Source organism: Dipodomys merriami, unplaced genomic scaffold (assembly GCF_024711535.1).
Source record: "Dipodomys merriami isolate MVZ:Mamm:240054 unplaced genomic scaffold, mDipMer1.0.p SCAF_3, whole genome shotgun sequence".
NCBI classification, from domain to species: Eukaryota; Metazoa; Chordata; class Mammalia; order Rodentia; family Heteromyidae; genus Dipodomys; species Dipodomys merriami.
The window spans coordinates 15,446,699-15,461,829 of record NW_027204492.1 but is presented as its reverse complement, the minus strand read 5'-3'; positions in this window follow the sequence as shown (position 1 = coordinate 15,461,829).

The following is a 15,131-nucleotide window of genomic DNA, read 5'->3' as shown; positions in this document are numbered from 1 at the left end:
CAATTGCTGTTAAGGTTACTGACATGTGGTCAGTCTTGGGTCCCTTTCAAAAGACAGCAGATGGAAGCCAGGTGCTGGTGGCATATACCTATAATCCTAGCTACTCAGAACACTGAGATATGAGGACTTCAGTTCAAACCAGCCCTGGCAGAAAATTCTATGAGACTCTTTTTTTTTGGGGGGGGGGTCAGGTCGTGGGGCCTGGACTTTGGGCCTGGTCACTGTCCTTCAGCTCTTCAGCTCAAGGCTAGCGCTCTACCACTTTGAGCCACAGCGCCACTTCCAGCTTTTTCTGCTTATGTGGTGCTGAGGAATTGAACTCAGGGCTACATGCATGCAAGGCAAGCGCTCTACCACTGAGCCACCTTCCCACCCCCTCTATGAGACTCTTATCTCCAATTAACTACCAAAAACCCAGAAGTGGAGCAAGGTAGAGCACTTATCTTGAGGGGGAAAAAAAAAAGCTTAGAGACAGTGCCCAGGCCCTGAGTTCAAGCCCGAGGATTGACACGAAAATATACATAACAAAGACAGTAGATTCCCAAACTTGCAAATCATGCATTTGTACCTCTGTGTCTGTGTGTAAATGTGTCTTTTATGATGCTGCTGGGGGAGATAGGAAAACTCAAGGCAGCTAAGTTAAGTAGGTCTACTATGAATAATCAAGAGGCACACATAAAAGCAAATAGTGTTTCAGGAGGTAATTTTTGAAGTGAAAAGAAAGACTAGATAGCGAAGTGAGTATCAAGAGTGTTGAGATAGAAATACCTGGAGCTGAAAATATGGATGTTGGATGTACAGCTGTGGGCTTTGAGTTTTTCGGTAAAATGATTTGTACAGAGGGTTAAGTGATTTTAAATATGAGTGAGTTGTACTCATAGTTGGGGAGGTGGGGAGGGAAGGGATGGTAGGGGCTAAAGGAGGAGGTAACAACGCTCCATAGGAAAAGTATTCATTACCTTACTCATGTAACTGTAATCCCTCCGTACACTATTTTTACAATAAAAAACATTTTAAAAAAAGAACGAATTCCTGATAACATGCTACAGTGTGGATGAACCTTGAAAATACTACGCTAAGTAACCAGACACAAGGCCACAAATTATATGTTTCCAATTATATGGAGTTTCCAATGACACAGCCAGAGAGATGGAAAGCCAATTAGAGGTTGCCAGGGGCTACAGGAATGGGGCAATGAATGACTATGAACAGGTATAGAGGATCTTTGTTTTGGCTGTACTGCTGGGGACTACTATACAGTGTATACCATACTTCTGGCCCTTTTTGCTTTATTTTTTTCAGATAGGGTCTCAGGTGTGTTTGCCATTGGGAACTTCCTCTCACTCCCACACAGCTAAGATGACAAGCCTGCCTCACCACACCTAACTTGTTTTATTTTATTTTATTTTATTTTATTTTTTTTGTCGGTCGTGGGGCTTGAACTCTGGGCCTGAGCTCTGTCCCTCAGCTCTTCAGCTCAAGGCGAGCGCTCTACCACTTGAGCTACAGCGCCACTTCCGGTTTTCTGGTGGTTTATTGGAGATAGGAGTCTCACGGTCTCTCCTGCCCGGGCTGGCTTTGAACCGCGATCCTCAGATCTCAGCCTCCTGAGTAGCTAGGATTACAGGCGTGAGCCACCAGCGCCCGGCTCTAACTTGTTTTATTGACATGAGGTCTTGTTAACTTTTGCCTGGGTTGGCCTCAAACTGCAATCCTCCAGATCTCTTCTGGGATTACAGGTGTTAGCTACTCTGCCTGGCCTAGAGTTTTTTTCTGGGAGGGTGATGAAATGTCAGGAATTAGTGGTTGATGGTTGTGTGACTTTATGAGTAGACCAAGAATTATGAGTTATATATGTTCATAGAGTGAAGTTTAGCCTAAATTTTTAAAAATTAATAGTATTCCATGTAGTCACACATATATTCTCATGTTCTGAGTGACCTTGTATCAATTTAACAGTGCATTTGTAGGATTAAGTTTGCCTACTTCTCCACTTTTCAAAAGATTGTTTTTTAGTAAAAAGAGGAGGTATGGTGTCTTTATTTGTTTTAATCGGTCCTGGGGCTTGAACTCAGGACCTGGGTGCTATCCCTAAGCTCTTTTGCTCAAGGCTAGTACTCTACTACTTTGAACGACAGCTCCACTTCCAGTTTTTGAAAATTGGAGATGAGTCTCATAAATTTTCTTGCCCAGGCTGGCTTTGAACTGTGATCCTCAACTCTCAGCCTCCCGAGTAGCTAAGATTACAAGCATGAGCCACCAGCATCCAATTACTTTCTTTGCATGTCAACTACTTGTTTTTGCTTTGCATGAATGAAGTCTAAATCTAGCCAGAAAAATTGACTTGATGTTTTTGGCTCATTGCTTTGAAAATGATTTTTTTTCATTTAACAATTTAAAACAACAGTTGTTTGAACATCTGAAAATAAATTATTGATAAAAATAACACATACCCAATTATGCTGGTCAGTCACTGTGAAAGTTTCTAAATAAACAATAAAATGAATGTAGTCTAGGATGAAATGTGTCACATGAAAAGTGTTTTTCCCCTAATACTCAAAATCACATCTTGCCAATTAGTATTTATAGTACTAGGGCAACTATTTGAAGAAAAGAGTTAAGTCAGATTATAGCATTACAAAACTAAGCTTGTAATGTTTTACCGTAAACCAAGCCTTTGGTCGCAGTTCTTTCCACTCTTTCTTCCTAGGTTTGGTAAATAAGTTTCTTATGAAAGGGCAACAAAATGGAATGAATTCGTTAGACAGTGTTTTTCTTACTTGGAACTGCAATGAACAGGACAGCTGCTGTCATTTTCCTCTCTGAGGTTAGCTAGACAATTTAACACAAAGGCTTATTTTCCAACATCCCTGATCCTTAAGCCCAATAGGCTTACATTCTATATTTAGTATTGATTTAGTGTTACCAGGAAGCAATGATTCTTTGGACCCTTGCCTCATGTGTTCCTGATTAGAGAGCAAGCACAAAAGATAAGCAGCTTCAGAAAGTATACAGATCAAAGAGCTGGAATTTTGGCATTATCCTCAAATACAATATCCTTTTTGGACATCTCAGAATTGTTCTTAAGCATTTCAACCTAGCCCATGTGCCCCAATGGCTTTGGGCAGCTTGCCAGCCCGCTTAGGATGCTGGGAGAGTGCATTTATGAAAACATGTTGCTTATGAAGAAGGCTTCAACAGCTGTTCTTTCTACCTTGAAGGAGACAGGGTAAGAGAAAGAGAGAGGTTTGAGCAGCCTTTTCTGTAGTCTCTGGAATGCTTTAATTACTGGGCTCACTCCATTCCCTGAAACGTGGAAAAGCAGCCAACAGTATATGGGCCACTTCCTAGAAAGATCAACACAGTGCTTGAAACAGTCACATCTATTTTTTTTTCTTTGGAGCCCTTCTGGAAACTCTTAATTTTTATCCCATCAAGACCATTCCTCTTCGGACTGTTGTCTGTACCCTTAGCCAAATGGTTTCCTGCTCTATCAGTCAGGCTTTTGTCACTGTAAAACAAAAAGAAGGTACTTAGCTTATAAACTAAGGGAAGCTGGACACTAGTGGCTCACACTTATAATCCTAGCTACTCAGGAGTCTGAGATCTGAGGGTCACAGTTCAAAGCTAACACAAGCAAGAAAGGCTGTGGTGAGACTCTTCAACTCCAATAAACTACTCAGAAAAGGCTGGAAGTGGTGTTGTGGATCAAGTGATAGAGCATTAGCCTTGAGCACAAAGAGCATAGGGACAGTGTCCAGGCCCTGAGCTCAATCCCCATGACTGGGGAGTAAAAAGCTAAGGGAAAAGTGTTGAGTAACAGTTGTGGGTTCCACCCCAAGCTCAAGTGGTGCATTATTTTGGGCCTCTAATGAGATAGCACATAATGATGATGACAAGGGTGCATGGCAGATGAAAACCACTCTCCTCATTGGCCAAGAAGCAAAGCAGAGACCAGGTCTGACAATCTTCTACAGGGGCACCCTTGCAAAATTTACCTCTTAAAGGTTCCATTAAATCCTAAACTGGGGCTGGGAAGGTGGCTTAGTGGTAGAGTGCCTGCCTAGCATGCATGAGGCCCTGGGTTCGATTCCTCAGCACCACATAAACAGAAAAAGCTGGGAGTGGCGCTGTGGCTCAAGGGGTAGAGTGGTAGCTTCCAGCAAAAAGAAGTTCAGGCCCTGAGTTCAAGCCCCAGGACTGCAAAAAAAAAAAATCAACACCTCCCAAAGTGCTACCTTGGGACCAAGCTTCTCATGTGGACCACTGGAGAACACTGAATCACACCATAATATTGGTGTTCTGGTCCTTGCCGTACTGTTTTCTCACCAGTCACCATGTTGCAAGCTATCATTTGTATTCCACGTGGATATCCTTTAGTCACTGAAACCCTGGATGGTTAACTTTTCTTTGGGACAATCCTACCTCAACCTACTAGCCCCTCAAACATGAGTCCCAGGATTGGGAAGGTGGCTCAGTGGTAGAGTGCTTGCCTTGCTGCATGAGGCCATGGGTTTGATTCCTTATCACCACATAAGTACAAAAAGCTGGAAGTGGCGCCGTGGCTCCAGTGGAAGAGCACCAGCCTAGAGCTGAAAAGCTGAGGGACAGCGCCCAGGCCCAGAATTCAGGCCCCATGACCAAAAAAAAAAAAAATTCTTCACTCCTAGACCAATATTGTCCCTGTACCTGTCTGTGTTCCTAACACTAGTGTTTACCCCATTTTTCTCCTCATCTAATTGTCGAGGAAGCTCAGTTCACACTTTACATCTCTACATTCTTTGATTTTTATTGTTTGTTCCTCAATCTACTGTACTTCCTTAAACAATCTCCTAGTTCAGCACTTTTTTCCTCATGAGTTGCATGCATAATGTCTAAAAATTAATGGTGAAGTGACTATTCTTCTCTATATAGCGTTCTCCTGTCTGATTATTTCCTTAAGATAAATTTGTAGAACAGAAATTTCTTGACCCATTTAATCTGCTAATATTTATTATTTCACAAATAGCTGCGGTTTATTAATGAGGTCTTTTAAAAATCATCCCATTCATCATATTCTAGAACAGAAAATTTTTTTAATTTAATTTTATTTGTGAACATACTGTACAGAGGAGTTACAATTACATGGGCAGGATAATGTGTACATTTCTTACCAAGCATTGCAGCCTCCTCCTTTGTTTACCCTTCACATCCCTTCCCAGCCTCCCCCCCCCCAATCCCAATCCCAATCCTTCTCCTTCCCCCCCTTCTCCCCCCCACCCCCGCACCGACGTTGTAAAGCTCATTTTGGACATGACAACTTGTACTTCTCATTGTTGCAACAGGTCCACCTGTATCCTTAAACAACTGGTTTTTCCCCATCTCCTCCACAAGTTATACTGACATCAAATATAGTGAAAGCAGGGCTTATACTGTGGGGGAGGGACATACAAAGCAACAAAGAGATAATCTTATAAATGCGTTAGAAACACACGCATAAAAGAAAAAAAAACATTAAAATACATATCTAAGGGTTCATTTTCCTGACATCACATTATCTGACCTTTTCCACTTGACTCATACATCTACTAGATATTACAAATAAGGGAAACCATGGGACCTATGTTTCTTTGGGCCTGGCTTACTTCACTTAATATAATTTTTTCCAAGTTTTTCCATTTCCTAACAAATGGGGCAATGTCATTCTTTCTGATGGAGGCATAGAATTCCATTGTGTATATATACCACATTTTCTTGATCCATTCATCTACTGAGGGGCATCTGGGTTGGTTCCATATCTTAGCTATGGTAAATAATGCTGCAATAAACATAGTTGTGCTGATAGGTTTAGTGTGGTCTTGTTTGTAAGCATTTGGGTAAATGCCCAAAAGTGGGATTGCTGGGTCATAGGGGAGTTCTATGTGAAGTCTTTTGAGGAACCTCCATACTGCTTTCCAAAGTGGTTGAACAAGTTTACATTCCCACCAACAATGAAGTAAGGTTCCTTTCTGTCCACAAGAAATTTTTAAGCCAAAGAGCTTTGTGCATATTTCATAAAGCCTATTGTTTTATTGCTGCAGAAAGTTGTTTTTTGGGTTTTTTTGGGTCCAGTCATGGAACCTGAACTCTGGGCCTGGGCGCTGTCCTTCAGCTCTTCAGCTCAAGGCTAGCATTCTACCACTTGAGCCACAGCGCCACTTCCGGCTTTTTTCTTTTTGCTTATGTGGTGCTGAGGAATCGAACCCAGGGTCTCATGCATGCAAGGCAAGCGCTCTACCACTGAGCCACCTTCCCAGCCCCAGAAAGTTGTTTTTTGTTTGTTTTTGTTGACTTCATGGGGCTTGAACTCTGGGCCTGGGCGCTGTCCCTCAGCTCTTCAGTTCAAGGCGAGTGCTTTATCACTTGAGCCACAGTGCCACTTCCAGTTTTCTAGTGGTTAATTGGAGATAAGGGTCTCACAGACTTTCCTGCCCAGGCAGGCTTTGAACTGAGATCCTCAGATCTCAGCCTCCTGAGTAGCTAGGATTACAGGTGTGAGCCATCAGAGCCCACGTCTCCAGAATTTTTTTTTTGGGGGGGGGTCCAGTCATGGGACCTGAACTCTGGGCCTGGGCGCTGTCCCTCAGCTCTTCAGCTCAAGGCTAGCACTCTACCACTTGAGCCACAGCGCCACTTCTGGCTTTTTTTTCCCTTTTGTTTATGTGGTGCTGAGGAATCAAACCCAGAGCCTCATGCATGCAAGGCAAGCGCTCTACCACTGAGCCACCTTCCCACCCAGATTCTTTCATTTTTAAAAGCCCACACACAGCTGGGGATGTAACTCTGGCAGAATGCTTAGCATGTATAAAGTGCTGAGTTTGATCCTGAGCACCAAACAAAATAAGTTCACACACAGAGGGCAAGCAAAAATATTTCTTCATCATGTAGTTGTAAAAAAATGTATGTGTGTTCAGCTAAACAAATAATTAGGAAATTTAGTTACTTAAGTAAATTGAAGCTGGGCACCAGTGGCTCATACCTGTATCCTAGCTACTCAGGAGGCTGAGATATGAGGATTGTGGTTCATAGCCAGCCCTGGCAGGAAAGTCTGTGAGATTCTTATCTCCAATTAATCACCAAAAATCCAAAAGTGGAACTATGGCCCAAGTGGTAGAGCACTAACCTTGAGCAAAAAAGCTTAGGTACAGATCCCAGGCCCTGAGTTTAAACCCCAGGACCAGCATAAAACATAAGTAAATTGAAGATGGGTACTGGTGGTTCACACCTGTAATCCTGAGTACTCAAAATGCTGAGAGCTGAGATCTTAGGATCCTGGTTCGAAGCCAGACCAGCCAGGAAAAAAAAAAAGAATTTTACCTCCCATTAACCACCAAAAAGTCAGAAGTGCATCTGTGGCTAGAGTAGTAGAGTTCCAGCCTCGAGTAGAAAAGTCAAGTGTGGGTGTAAGGCCCTGAGTTCAAGCCCTAGGACCAGCACATACACACACACAGACACACACACACACACAAATTGATTAGTCAACAAAGTCATACGTTGACTAATCAACTGCTTTTTGGGGGAGATGCTGGAGACTGAACCCAGTGTCTAGAGTAAACCAAGCATGTGCTCTGCACTGAGCTACATAACTGTCTCTAATTCATGGCTTGTAAAATGTCTAACAAATGGTGGGAATGAAGCATAATCTTAAGTATATAGCACAGTTATTATTAGCGTTGTATCCATTCCTTTTTTTTTTTTTTTTTGCCAGTCCTGGGGCTTGAACTCAGGGCCTGGGCACTGTCCCTGAGTTTCATTTGCTCAAGGCTTGAGCTCTATCATTTGAGCCACAGCACCACTTCTGGCTTTTTCTGTGTATGTAGTACAGAGGAATCAAACCCATGGTTTCATGTGTGCTAGGCGAGCACTCTACCACTAAGCCACATTCCTATCCCTCCATTCTTGTTGGTAGTATTCCTTTAACCTAGCTTCTTATATTAGGAAGGCACCTCCAAGTATAATCACATAACACATGTACAGTGGGAGCTCTATCATGCAGCCTATGGACCTGGGTGTAGTAGATGCTGCTGGCACCCTGCTCAGGTCTGTAATTAACCAGCTAGTGTTATGTTCCACATTTGCTTCAAGTACAGCTTGTCCCTGTGACTTTCTCTGGTCATTCACCCTTCCCTGATGTAACCAGGAAACTATGCTCCCTCTATTGATGGGTAGGCAGAGATTGTACCATAAAAAACCCCTGGCACAGCTACTCAGTTTTTTTTTCTCCTGATGGATTAGGCCCAGACAAAATTTTCCTTGAGGCCATATTACTGTTCAGCTATCTTCCCTTCCCTATCCTCCTCTGATTCCTCTCTTAGAAGTTTTCTTTAAGAGTAACCAGTCCACAAATCAGACGACTGAAATAACATGGTTTTTGTTTCAAAGTTTAGGTTAAAGGTCCATTGGTCATGGTTATTTTTGGAGACAATGTAGTCAAAACAATGATTTTTGAGGGACTGGAGGTTGTAGCTCAGTGGTAGAGCATTTGTGTAGCATGTGTGAGGTCCTGGATTCATCCCCAGCATCACACATACACAAATATGGGTAAACTGAAGGTTGGAAGTAGACCAAAAATAAAAAAAAGAAAAGAAAGTAAGGAGCCTGTCTGTCTGTGCTTGTCAGAAAACAGAACTTAAAAAACAACTTCCAGGGTCTGGGAAAGTGGCTCAGTGGTAGAGCGCTTGCCTTGCATGCCTGAGGCCCTGGGTTCGATTCCTCAGCACCACATAAGCAAAAAGAAAAAAGCCGGAAGTGTCGCTGTGGCTCAAGTGGTAGAGTGCTAGCCTTGAGCTGAAGAGCTGAGGGACAGACAGCTCCCAGGCCCAGAGTTCAGGCCCCACAACTGGACCCCCCACCCCCCCAAAAAAACAACTTCCTGGTCTGGGAATGTGGCTTAGTGGTAGAGTGCTTGCCTGGCACGCTTGAAGCCCTGGGTTCAATTCCTCAGTACCACATACACAGAAAAAGCCAGAAGTGGTGCTATGGCTCAAGTGATAGAGCAAGCCTTGAGCAAATGAAACTCAGGGACAATGCCCAAGCCCTGAGTTCAAGCCCCAGGACTAGCACACACACACACACAAATTTCCATAAAATTCTCACCATAATTGGATTCCTTCTGTCAATTTTACTCCATTCTATTGTATTTCCCACTTATAGCAGGAGTCTACTTTTTTTGTGTGTGAGTTGTGGGACTTGAACCCTGGACCTGGGCGCTGTCCCTGAGCTCTTCAGCTCAAGGCAAGCACTCTACCACTGGAGCCACAGCGCCACTTCTGGTTTTCTGGTGGTTTATTGGAGATAAGAGTCTTGCAGACTTTCCTGCCTGGGCTGGCTTTGAACCGTGATCCTCAGATCTTAGCCTCCTGAGTAGCTAGGATTACAGGAGTGCACCACAAGTGCCTTCCAGGAGTCTACTTTCTTGAAGCCATCTGCTTCTGTACTAAGATATTCCTGGAAATCCTAGCTCTGGACAGGTGCACTGAAATAGACTGTCCATTTACTTGGCACCAATAGCAGTTTACACTGAGAAGCTGGTTTCTAGTACAGTCCTCTACTGCTGTTCTGAGACCGTCCTGCCATTCCTTCCAGAAGTGCCAGAACTTTATATAGCAATGGAGATCTTCTCTGTTTGCACCATCCAATGAAGAACCACTAAGCTCCAAGTAGCTGTTGAACCTCTGAAATGTGGCAAGGTGAATTGAAGAGCCAGAGTTTAAAATTGAACTTAAATCAATTTAAACTTAGATTTAAATAGTCATCCATGCTTAGTGCCTACTATACTGGACAGCAGAAGCTCTATCTAATTTATAGCAAAGACCAATAGGCAATTATGAAAGGAAAGTAGAGCCACCCACTGAATGGCTGAGTGTTTATGGCTCATTTATTATAATAACTGAAAGTGCTGGGTGCAGGTGGAAGCTCACCGTTGTAATCCTAGCTCCTCAGGAGGCTGAAATCTGAGGACTGAGGTTCAAAGCTAGCCCAGGCAGACAAATCCAAGAGACTATCTCCAATTAACCAGCAATAAAGCTAGATGAGGTATGGCTCAGTGGAATGCCAGCCATGAGCAAGAAAGCTAGGTAAGGCTGAGGCCCCAAGTCTGAGTCCTGGTGCCACCACAAAAAACAAACAAAGAAGATAACTGAAAGTATCTGAATGAAAGGGAAAGGAATACCCTATTTGTGAATAGTGTGACTGAATGGACTTACCTGTAGCTATCTAGTCTGTGATAATCTGGGGGGGGGCGGTAAACCTTGTTATAAACAGAGAAGGCCCAGATAAATTCTTAGGTGTTCAAATCTGTCCTTCACACTGTGTACTATAAGTCCCTGTCAAACCACATAGGGATTTTATACAGAGTAACAACATCTTTGGCTAGGCTCTGGTGGCTCACCCCTGTAATCCTAGCTACTCAAAAGGCTGAGAGATTCAGAGGATCTCAACTCATGACTAGCCCAAACAAAAAGTTCGATGCTGAGCAAGAGTGTGAGACCCTGAGTGTTAATCCCCAGTACCGGTACCAAACAAAATTTTTTTTAATTGATTTGTTAATAGTTGCTTTATTGCCCTTTTATATGAACATAAATTGGTCACTGCTCTACTTGAAAAGATCCAATTTCATTACAGTAACACTTTAAAACTACCTTTCTTTGACTTTCTTTCTTTGACTTGACAGATTTCCCTATATTATGTGCCTAAAATAATAAAGTGTACTCTTTATTTCATTAAAAATATATGTAGCAGCCAGGCACCGGTGGCTCACGCTTGTAATCCTTAGCTACTCAGGAGGCTGAGATCTGAGGATCACAGTTAAAAGCCAGCCCGGACAGGAAAGTCCGAGAGAGACTCTGATCTAGAATAAACCACAGAAACCTGGAAGTGGCACTGTGGCTACAGTGATAGAGCACTAGCCTTGAGCTGAAAAGCTCAGGGACATGGGGCTGGGAAGGTGGCTCAGTGGTAGACTGCTTGCCTTGCATGCCTGAGGCCCTGGGTTTGATTCCTCAGCACCACATAAGCAAAAAGAAAAAAGCTGGAAGTGGCACTGTGGCTCAAGTGGTAGAGTGCTAGCCTTGAGCTGAAGAGCTGAGGGGCAGTGCCCAGGCCCAGAGTTCAGGCCCCACGACCGGACCCCCCAAAGAAAAGAAAAGAAAAGAAAAGAAAAGCTCAGGGACAGTGCCCAGGCCCAGAGTTCAAGCCCCACAAACAACACAAAAATAAAACAAAGCCAGCACCAGTGGCTCACGCCTTTAATCCTAGTTACTCAGGAGGCTGAGATCTGAGGATCATGGTTCAAAGCCAGCCCAGTCAGAAAAGTCCGTGAGACGCTTATTTCCAATAAGTCACTCAGAAAATCTGAAGTGGCGCAGTGGCTCAATTGGTAGAGTGCTAAAGCTGAAGAGCTGAGGGGCAGCATTCAGGCCCAGAGTTCAAGCTCCATGACAGACAAAAGAATAAAATTAAATAAAATATATAGCATATCTATCGTACCTATTTATTTTTTTCTTTAGCAGTGCTAGGGATGGAATGCAAGACCAGCAAACACATTGTGAAAGGTTAAAGTACTTGAGGCAGTGACCATTTGTTGCTTGTTTCAGAGCAGAGCAACACGTGGTGCTAAACCACCTGGTTGTGTGCCTTTATAAGACCTGCAAATCCTTAGCTCGGGGCTCTCCTCCTGGGCTCCACTGTGTCGGAGTATAGGACAAGGCCCGAGCTGCAGCCCATTTAAATAAAACCTTAAAACAGCTGTAAAGTCTGACTCTTGGTGGTCTTCTTGGTGGGGGTCCTGCGACCTAGGCTTAACATATTAGTGGGGGCTCATCCGGGATCTCCCCAAAGACCCCCGAGACCTCAGACTCCAAAGGTAAAACAGTGCTGTCTTTGTTAGTTTGTCTTATCCTGCCATTTGTCTGTTTTACTTTCGTTTTCCTTTGTGAGGACGGCCACTCCGATTCGTAAAGGGTTGTTGAAGCGGATGTGCTTGCACGGCGGGGGTAACCCTGCCATGTGGGGCTGGGGCCCTTGAAACCCCGCCGAGTGAATTGTTGGGCGGGGGTCGGTTCGGTGTTGGGCCGGAACTGACCAAGAGGGCCTCCTAACCGAGGCCCAACTCGCCCACTGTGGGTCTGCTCCTTCTGCTGTGGGGCGGGGGTCGGTGTGGAACCCCACCATGACAGGAGTCAGCGGACCAATCCGGGAGATCTCCATTTCGTAACTGTCAGCCCTGTGTGTTTTGTTTGTACTGTTTGTTTATTGTTTTTTGGACTGTACGACTGACAGGACTGGAAACCATGGGCACCACTCCATCTAGCCCCCTAGACTTACAAAAAGAAACTAAGAAAGAATAAAAGAAAAGGTACCCCCCGGTTTTTCAGGGAGATAACTTGGAAGAAGAAATGTTTCCTCCCCCATACTCCCCTGCCCAGGTTCCTACTGCAGAGCCTGAGAATGATCAAGAGGAGGAGGGAGCTATAGAAACCTCGGCACCTGCCCTTAAAGTTTCTGAGGGGCCAGTCACTGGACGCCGCCGTTGGATCAACCCCCCTTGTAATGCAGCTGTTTTTCCCTTATGCGCTGTAGGTCCTGTGGATGCGGATGGTCAACAGCAACTCCAATATTGGCCATTTTCTACCAGTGATCTATACAATTGGCGCACCCAAAATGCTCCCTTTTCTGAGAAACCCCAGGATTTAATTCGTTTGCTTGAAACTATTCTCTTTACTCAGCAGCCCACTTGGGATGATTGTAGTCAGCTTTTGCAGGTCCTTTTTTACCACCGAAGAGAGAGACCATATCCAAGAGGCGGCCCAGAAACATATCCCTGGCCCCACAGGAGCACCCATCACGGATCCTACCCTGATCGCTGCCTATGTTCCTGAGATCCGACCAACATGGGACTACAATACAGTTGAAGGTAGGGAGCGACTCCTCGTCTACCGCCAGGCTCTGTTGGCAGGTCTCAAGGTGGAGGCTGGCCAACCTACTAATATGGCCAAAGTTTGTGATGTTAGACAGGGAGGAAGTAAAAGTCCGGCAGCATATCTTGAGCGGCTCATGGAAGCTTTTAGTCAATATACCCCGTATGATCTTGAAACCCAGGAGTCGGCTCAGATGATTATGTTTGCCTATAGAAATCAAGCTGCACCAGACATAAAGTGAAAGTTGCAGGCTCTAGACAGACTTGCTGAAAAGTCTATTAGGGATCTAGTAGCCACGGCGGAAAAGGTTTACAATAAGAGAGAGAGAGAGGAGCAAAGACAGAAAAGGAAGGACAGAGAACATGAAATTGAGCGTGAAAAGAGAGACCAGTCCAAGGAAAAGAGGCCAGACTTGGACTTGCCACTATCGCATGCCAAGCATACCTGGTTCACAGATGGCAGCAGTTTCATTCGAGATGGAAAAAGGTACGGGGGCACAGCAGTCACCACGGACACTGAGATAGTGTGGGCAGAAGCACTCCCCCAGGGAACATCTGCACAAAGAGCAGAACTAGTGGCACTAACAAAATCCCTATGGATGGGGAAAGGGAAGAGACTAAACATGTACACGGAAAGTCAGTATGCTTTTGCCACTATGCATGTCCGTGGAGCCATTTACCAAGAGAGGGGGCTGCTGACAGTTGAGGGAAAGGGTATTAAAAACAAACAAGAAATTTTAAGCCTCATCCGGGCCATATGGGAACCAGCAAATATTGCCATTATGCACTGCCCTGGCCATCAAAAGGGAACTGATTCAATAACCAAAGGAAATAACTTGGCTGATCAGGCAGCTAAGGAGGCGGCCCTCCAGCCCAGAGCAGAAGTACTGACTCTAGTAGACCCAGGGCCACGAGCTTTGCCTCCTGAGCCTCAGTACTCCCAAGAAGACATAGAGTGGATAAAGAAAATTCCCATGGCCTATAAACCCCCGGACAGAGAAGGAAACAAAGACTGGTGGAAAACTGGTGAGGGGAAACTTATCTTGCCACAAAGATTGGGCAAGGGGATTCTTAAGAGAATCCATTGGGTCTCTCACATGGGAACCCGAAGAATGCAAGACTTGCTCTGACACTCAGAAGTAAAAATTAGGCAAGGAAATAAACTCATTGAGGACATTGTTAAAAATTGTAAAGCCTGGGCTGGGAAGGTGGCTCAGTGGTAGAGCGCTTGCCTTGCATGCCTGAGGCCCTGGGTTCGATTCCTCAGTACCACATCAGCAAAAAGAAAAAAGCCGGAAGTGGTGCTGTGGCTCAAGTGGTAGAGCACTAGCCTTGAGCTGAAGAACTGAGGGACAGCATCCAGGCCCCAGAGTTCAGGCCCCACGACCAGACCCAAAAAAAAAATTGTAAAGCCTGTCAGCTCACCAATATGCCCCCAATCAACTGGTTACAAAAGGAGCTCACCTCCGTGGAGATAGGCCAGGTGTGTATTGGGAAGTAGACTTCACAGAAATTAAAACTGGAAAATTTGGATATAAATATTTGCTAGTTTGTAGACACCTTTTCAGGATGGGTTGAAGCCTACCCAACAAAGCATGAGACTGCCAATGTCCTGGCTAAGAAGATCCTGGAAGAGGGCTGGGAAGGTGGCTCAGTGGTAGAGCACTTGCCTTGCATGCCTGAGGCCCTGGGTTCGATTCCTCAGCACCACATAAACAAGAAGAAAAAAGCCAGAAGTGGCGCTGTGGCTCAAATGGTAGAGCGCTAGCCTTGAGCTGAAATGCTGAGGGACAGCGCCCAGGCCCAGAGTTCAGGCCCCACTACCGGAACCCCCCCCCCCCCCAAAAAAAAAAAAAGAAGATCCTGGAAGAAATCCTACCCAGGTGTGGCTTCCCATCCACCATCGGGTCGGACAATGGACCAGCCTTCGTCTCAAATTAAGTCAGGGAATAGCCACAGCACTGGGGACAGATTGGAAATTGCACTGTGCTTATAGACCCCAGAGTTCAGGGCAGGTAGAAAGAATGAATCGGACTCTAAAAGAGACCTTAACTAAATTGGCCTTGGAGACTGGCGCAGACTGGGTATCGCTCCTTCCTTTTGCCCTGTTTAGAGTAAGAAATTCACCCTATCGACTTGGCTTTACTCCTTTTGAAATAATGTATGGACACCCTCCACCCATTATCCCTAGCCTTCA